The following is an 8049-nucleotide window of genomic DNA, read 5'->3' as shown; positions in this document are numbered from 1 at the left end:
TTATACACGGAATGTTGCAATGATTTATTTCTTAATTTTGGGCTCAAAAAATAGGGGTCATCTTATACATGGGGGTGTCTTATACACAGCAAAATACAGTATATGGGTCCCCAAATGTTTGGGTTAAGTGGGTCCTGAAAATTTTTAAGATACCTATCCTAAAGGATGCAATTCTGTATATTGATAGACAATATCCACTGATTTCAAAGGGATGTGTGTGTATGTAACTCTTTCTAGGGCTGCAGCCTGGTTTCTGTGTTCTGAATATTTGTCCTGGCATATCTGCTTGTAATGCCAATAGCACAATAGCAAGGGTTTTGAAAGTGTACTAGCACAGCAATATATCACCCTTTGTAAATATGAATTGCGAGTCCGACTGGCCTCGTTGGCAGATCATAATGCTACCATTTATGCTAACCTTGCATTCGTTTTGCACTGTTGCATTCAGTAAAAGAATGAAAGAAATGGGGGGGGGACAAGCATGTGGGCTAGAATCAAAGAATTGAAGAGTTGGATGTGTTTTGTCTGCATTGACTCACCTTTGCAGATGTTCCATACAGTTTGTTCCAGCTACACTGTGAATCAATATGCAAGGCCCTGTGTTGTATATATTCACAGAAGGGTGTTTCCACTAATGGTCTTACTGACTCAGGATCATTTTTCATATTGACATTTTATACTAACAGAAAATGAGGCAAAGGTCAGATAGAGAGGGACACCCAACATTACAGATATCACATCCAAGACCATGGGACTTCGATTTTATGTTCTGCACTAGTAGCAGGTGTTCTAGGTTAGGTTTATACTTGGTTTATTAAGTGTATATATCAGTTCACACTACAAAAATCTTGCAGTGTTTTACAGTGAGAGTATGTACAAGAATAAAGATATATTAAAAACATAGAATAAAATCATCCAGTCATTGGTGAAGCTCAAATACTCAGCGATGGGGACAAGGACATCTTTGCCTAGTACCAAATAGGTGACAGAGTTGAGACCAGGCGGACCTCCTGGTGAGAACACTCCATAGATGGAGACTATTGCAGGAAAGGCCTGTTCTTTCATCACCACCCTTCAGACCTTCCTGGAGATGGCACAAAAAGAAGGGCTTCAGACAATAATGTTGCGGTCTGGGCAAGTTTATATGGGGAAACATGGTACTTTCTAGGTCTTGCAGTTCTTCTACTTAACAGAAGATACCATTGTGGTGTTGAGAGTGGCATACATATTGCAGGTGTAACAGATACACCTGGTTAGAGTGTTGGACTAGGACCCAGAAAACCAGGGGAGAAGAAGAGCTAAATCTGCCAGCTTGAACTCCTTAGTGGAAAGTTGGGATATAAATGGAATCACAAATAAATGAAATAAAAGGACAAGAGTCACAACTCAGAAGAGTATAACAAAGAGCATTCAGGCAGTCTTCTTTCAGGAAACTCAGCTCAGCAGCAATACTTGTGTGCAAATGCTGCTCAAAGTTTACTCTGATCAGGAGCCAAGACAAGCTCTCAGACTTTTCCCAAGACCTCCCACCCAGCACTCTCTTCAACTTTGGACAAACAATGCTGGCTATTTGCTCAGCTAATAAGGAGCTGTTGGAAGACCTTATCCAACAGCACCATCTAGTGACACCTGCTATCAGTTAATTGAACAGAAAGTTGATGTTGAACAATTCCACCCCTTAAATTAACACACATTTTTAAGGAGTATAAATCGTGAGAGCATGCTAAGAATAGGAACTGTATTTTCAAAAGTTTCCATGTAAGCTAACATACTTCTATTGATGCATCTTGGATATGAAATGGAAGCAGCAGGTCATCATTTTTCAGCATTGGCCATGCTAGCTGGGGCAGATGTTGTTGTTGGAGACCAGTGTCTGGAGAGCCACAGATCCCTAACCTCCGATGCAGGAAGAATGTAAGAAATGCCTGGCTGAATCACCCAGAAAATTTGATAGGAATGCAGGATAACCATTTCTATACACTCACACACAAAGGATATTCACATGCATAAACCAAAAAAATACAAAATATGAGCCTTCTTGAGCTTCTAAAACTTGATAAAACTGCAGTTTTCCTTACAAGTGAACAAGAGGATAGATTGTGGGACAAGTTTCTACATACATGCATAGCTACACGACTCCTGCTGTTTCTAAAGGTTTTGTACATACTTTAAAAGTAGGCTGTGTACATACCATGCATTTAAAGGCCATTCTTTCCCTCAATCATTCTGGGCACTGTATTTACCCCTCACAATACGTGGCAAACCTTAGCAAACTATGGTACCCAGAATTATTTGGGGGAAAGAATGTGCTTTGAATGTGCTGGAAAGGTAAAATATGTACATGGCTTGAGATTTGATCTGAGGGTTCAAAAAAACTCACTACATCTAGAAAAATTAAATAATGTTTTGTCATGGCCTGACAATAATCTATTCACCTAGATTTGAAATTGAACCTTAGTGATAAAGTTTGAGGTTCTAATATAAAAAAGCCAATTCCCAAAATATCCTATCTACCCAACATTGATGTAAAAGACTAGAGCAATAATAGATCTAGATAATAACAGTCTAGATAATAGACCAGACTGTGAAAAGATATATTATTTATTGACTGACCAGGGTAAATCCATCACCTTCAAGACAACTCTGTTTACTATGACCAAAATGGTCCAATCAATAATATTTTCCTGCCATGGAGACCCATCGGCTAGAACACTGTTAAACAAAATTGAAATTGTTATCTAATTGCTTATCTGGTACTGTGTCAAATATTGTAGCATAATATACCCTAGCCTGGCAACTGTCTACGTTTTGTGGAAATAAAACTTCTCCTGTTGCTCTTTGACTTTGGTACTGTTCCTGTGATTTAAAAAGTTGATATGAAATTAAGAGCTAGCATTTATGTAGCACATTTCAGATGTTCAAAACTGCTGCTCATATATTATGTCAGCAATCCTTAGGGCACCTTATAGTCAAGGTGGACCAGAGTTACCATTCTCATTTTGCACATACAGGGGTAAGACTGAGATTAGTGGCCATCCTTGTGAATTTGTACATTTCAGAGCGGGTAAGTGAAAGGAAAACCTACACTGCCCAGAAAGCTCATTTGAATTACAATGCCCACCCTCAATTTTTTTCCAATTGCTCTTGGACTACACCTCCCATTATCCCTTATCACTGATCAGGCTGGTTGAGGCTGATGGAACTTACAGTCTAAGAACATCTAGAGGGTCACAGGTTCCCCTTCCCATATAGCGCAAGACAAGTTTCAGCATAATTTAAGTCTCATATATGAAATGTGAGACGCGGGTGGCGCTGTGGGTTAAACCACAGAGCCTAGGACTTGCCGATCAGAAGGTTGGCGGTTTGAATCCCCGCAACGGGGTGAGCTCCCGTTGATCGGTCCCTGCTCCTGCCAACCTAGCAGTTCGAAAGCACAAAGTGCAAGTAGATAAATAGGTACCACTCCAGCGGGAAGGTAAACGGTGTTTCCGTGTGCTGCTCTGGTTCTCCAGAAGCGGCTTAGTCCTGCTGGCCACATGACCCGGAAGCTGTACGTCGGCTCCCTCGGCCAATAAAGAAAGATGAGCACCGCAACCCCAGAGTCGGCCACGACTGGACCTAATGGTCAGGGGTCCCTTTACCTTTATATGAAAATATGCAATGCTACCATGCAACATTACCACTGTCTTCCAGCATTCTTCCTCCAACTGTGGCAACTCATATTTTAGGAAAGGGAGGCTTGAAACGTTTGGCCAATCACAATATGTCTTTGCGATACAACTGCCAAAGAAGGCAAATGCAATTTTTGGATTCAGTAGGCATATCTTTTCCAGGACGGGCAGGGGTGTATTATGGTAATAGTGCAATAGTGCTACAGAGAATGACCAGTTTCAACCACTCAAGTTTTGAAAGGTCCCCAAAATAAAACCATCAGGTTTTGTCCCTTGGCCTTACCTAATAAACAATAGTAGCAAGTTCATCTGCTACTGCAAACCTCTCAAATGTCCCAGATTTAATAGGATGCAATTAAGCAGTGTCAAGGAGGATTCAGAGGAGCAATGGACAGAAGAGACGGAACAGGGGCTCGGGGATGTTGAAGAGCCCTGCAACCACCCAGAGGCTTGGGAAGGAAGCTCAGACTCAGGAAGGGAGGGGGCTTTCAAATCAGCACAGACAAGGAGGGAAATGAAATGTAAGGATCAAAGTCTCATGTGATTCCCATGCCTACTTCGTTGGCGCGGGAATCGTAGGAAGCCACTCCCCGAATCTGACTCAACAGGTTTGGACGCGTAATTCTGAACTGTAGCTGTTTTTTGTATACAGTGGTACCTTGGGTTAAGAACTTTCTGTAATTTGTTCTGAAACTGTTCTTAACCTGAAGCACCACTTTAGCTAATAGGGCCTCCTGCTGCTGCCACCCCGCCGCCGTGCGATTTCTGTTCTCATCCTGAAGCAAGGTTCTTAACCCGAGGTACTATTTCTGTGTTAGCGGAGTCTGTAACCTGAAGTGTCTGTAAACCTGAAGCGTCTGTAACCCGAGGAACCACTGTATATGAAATAAAGACTGCAAATACCAATGCTGACTGTGCTGGAGTATTAATGCGAAGGGGAAACACCACCTTTACATGCAGCCTGTCATCTTAAGCAAGGACTCACTGATGAAAATCTTGCTGTGAAGCCTTGCCTTTTCAGAAGGCAGGTGAAATAACAGTAACCATGAATCAAGACATCAGCATGAATGTATGATCAGTGGCGTAGCATGGGTTGTCAGCACCCGGGGCAAGGCAAGTAATTTGCACCCCCTAACCCGTGGAATTGCGCCCCCTAACCTGTGGATTTGCGCCCCCTAACCCTAACCCCCAGATGTTGCGCCCGGTGCGGCCGGCCCCCCCTGCACCCCTCACGCTACGCCACTGTGTATGGTAGCAAAATGGAATTCCTGTACAGAATACCTGGAATGAATACACAAACACACACTTAAAATGTGAGTTATCATTTAATGGTTTCAATTTATTCACAACTTTCAAACTGAGTCACTTGCTAAAAGCGAACATTTTCATCTCTACAATTTTAGATACTGAAATGATATATTCTGATAATTAAAAATAAAATTAAGACTATATTTTTAAAGCTAATATGCATTTTTGAAAAAGAAAATACTCGGGTCAGGAAATTAAAAGCAATATCTCAAGAATTTGTGAGCAAAGCACTTGCCATCTGGGCTTGGGACTAGACACTGAAAACTCTTGGGTCTGATTCCCATTTGAGTTTAGAGCGGGCAGAAAGTGATGTAATTTCTCTTACCATGATTTCTGCTCATTTATTCCCCCGTGTAGATTTTATGCTCACTCAGCCCCAAGCAATCAAGATTATTAAAAACATCATAAAACAAATTAAAGTTATTGTAAAGAAAGCCATACTGTAAAAATGCAAATTCCACCAAATTAAAAACCACCTACTGTTTGCTTATCCACAGCAATAAGCAACTAATCCAAACAAAACTGCCTTCCAAGACTTCAAGAAAATGTTCAGGTTCAGCTTTTGGCAGGTTTTTAGAGGAAGAGAGTTCTATTACTGTAGGGCCCACAGTAGCCCTATTCATACAAGCACTGGGAATCTGGAACAGCAGGAAAAGAGATTTCAAACCCTGTGTATGGTGGCTCCCAACCCATGTGAGTTGGACATGCATGTTTGTCACCATTCAAGGTTTGAATGCTGCCACAAATGCTCAAAATGCAACATTTGTAGTGCTTTGTTGCAAACTGCGTCCTGAGTCTGGTAACAGGTGTGCACTGTCCAAATTTCAGTTCAAGAACACTAAGAAACAAAGTACATATTCTCTGGGAGATCTGTGATGACTGCATCTCCCAACGTTTTCTGAAAAGCAGCTTTGGGGAGCAGACTGTTTCTTTGGAGCAGTGGTCCAGAAGGGTTATTCTCCCACTCAAGACCTCTGTTTGTCCCACGGGAAGGGAGACGCAGAGCAAATAGGGGGAGGGCACTTTTGATCAGGAAAGGATTGTGAGGGGAAAGGTTAAAGGTTTCTTCTTCCACTACTGCTCCCCCCAAAAAATGGCAGCCTCCATAGGCTGAACTTCACTAACAAAACAAACATTAGTTTGCTTTGATATCCTTGTATCTGTCAATTCTCTTGTTGTTGTTGTTTAGTCGTCTTAGTCGTGTTCGACTCTCCGTGACCCCAGGAACCAGAGCATGCCTTGGAAACTCTCGCTTTCTTCTCAAAGCTTCTCCCTTTTTTTATGTCCATGGAGTTTTCTTGGCAAAATACTGGAGTGATTTGCCAGTTCCCTCTCCAGGTGGATCACATTTAGTCTAAACTTTCGGCTATGACCTGTCCGTCTTGGGTGTCCCTGCACAGCATAGCTCATAGCTTCTCTGAGTTATTCAAGCCCCTTTGCCACGACAAGGCAGTGATCCATGAAGGGGGTCAATTCTCTTACTGCCTCCCTAACAGCATAAGAAGCTTGTTGCCACAGACCAAAGGTCCATCTACTTCTGCGTCCTGTTTCCTCATAGTGCCCAACCAGATGCTCTAAGAAAGTCCACAGTAAAGGATGAAGGCAATAGTCTTCTCCTGCTGTTGCTCTCCAACAAATAGTATTCAGCAACACTTTACCTCTGAATAAGAAGGTCCCACTCAGCTATTATGGGCAAATAACCATCTCCTGCATGGTCTTATCTCCTTTTAAAGCCTTTCTAGGGTCCCCCTGAAAGTCACTGCACATGAAAAACTATCAAGAGAGTGAAAAGGATTCGTGTGTTGGAAGTATTTTGCATGAAGGGGCTTTCTGCTTATGTGAAGACACACTTGAATTCTGAAGTTTCAGAGTCCAATGAAGACTGCGCCATGCTCTTTTCTTGAAGTTCAGATCAGCTTTGTGCTGATTAACTTTGAGGTTCTACTGCATAGCTAAGCCGCTTAGAGATTTTTCTCCCAATCAAGCAGTGTATATGAATTTTGTTAAAATAAAAATAGGTAACAGAAATAAGATCATATTGGAAAATACGGTGGTTTCTGCTCTGTTTAACCCCCTCCCCTTCTGTCTGTCACGCCATTAGGATGGGGACAAGGGCAGGATGAGCAAGTGAGAGGAATTGGTGGCTATAGCAGTAAGAAACCGTTCGCACCACCACCTCACTCTCTCTCTCTCTCTCTCTCTCTCTCTCTCTCTCTTTTTCCTCCTCTTTCTTTCTTTTCCTTCTCCTGCGATGAGGCTACTTTTAATATTTTAATGTTCCATTATTTTAATGTTGTATTTTATTTTTGTTTTTAAGTTGTAATCATTCATCTTGTTTTTATTATTGCTTGTAAGCCGCTCTGAGCCCGGCCTTGGCTGGGGAGGGCGGGGTATAAATAAAAAATTATTATTATTATTATTATTGTTGTTGTTGTCTTGCGCTGCTATTACTCTCTCTAGCCACCCAAAGACCATCTAAAGTTCCAGGCATCCCCAAACCTGGCCCTCCAGATGTTTTGGGACTACAACTCCCATCATTCCTAGCTAACAGGACCAGTGTCAGGGATGATGGGAATTGTAGTCCCAAAACATCTGGAGGGCCAAGTTTGGGAATGCCTGAAACACTACACCAGGCATAGGCAAACTTGGCCCTCCAGATGTTTTTGGGACTACAACTCCCATCATTCCTAGCTAACAGGACCAGTGGTCAGGGATGATGGGAATGGTAGTCTCAAAACATCTGGAGGGCTGTTTGCCTATGCCTGCACTACACCAACCAAGATGGAAAAATGAGAGGAGGAAGAGCCCTACAGCCACAGTGACCTCCACTCCCTGGGTCACCCGTCTTCTCACTCCAGGTGGCAAAATGATTGAGGATGGCTCTGCACTATCCAAAGACACAGCAGTTGCTCCAGAGATTGCAAAAAGCCCCCTTCCCTCCTTCATCGTCCTCTTGTCTGTCTTGTGCGAGGTGAGGGGCTCATGTAGCTGGCTGGAGTAATTGCAGGTCGCTTTGGACTGTCATGGGCGACATAAAGACAGTGACAAATAAATAAACAACTGCGTTCAG

The 8049-nt window shown here is 42.5% G+C and overlaps 1 long non-coding RNA gene across 1 annotated transcript; it reads right to left on the bottom strand.

The window, feature by feature from the left end:
- Nucleotides 1–796: 796 nt before the first annotated feature.
- Nucleotides 797–3476, bottom strand: LOC310848738. Its single transcript, XR_014566566.1, has 2 exons — nucleotides 2584–3476; nucleotides 797–2550 (listed from the first exon to the last, which is right to left on the bottom strand). It is a non-coding gene; the product is annotated as an uncharacterized lncRNA (long non-coding RNA).
- Nucleotides 3477–8049: the final 4573 nt, after the last annotated feature.

This window comes from Podarcis gaigeae (genome assembly GCF_964106915.1).
Source record: "Podarcis gaigeae genome assembly, chromosome: 7".
Classification (NCBI taxonomy): Eukaryota; Metazoa; Chordata; class Lepidosauria; order Squamata; family Lacertidae; genus Podarcis; species Podarcis gaigeae.
The sequence above is the reverse complement of the archived record's forward strand: the minus strand, read 5'-3'. Positions and strand labels throughout refer to the sequence as shown.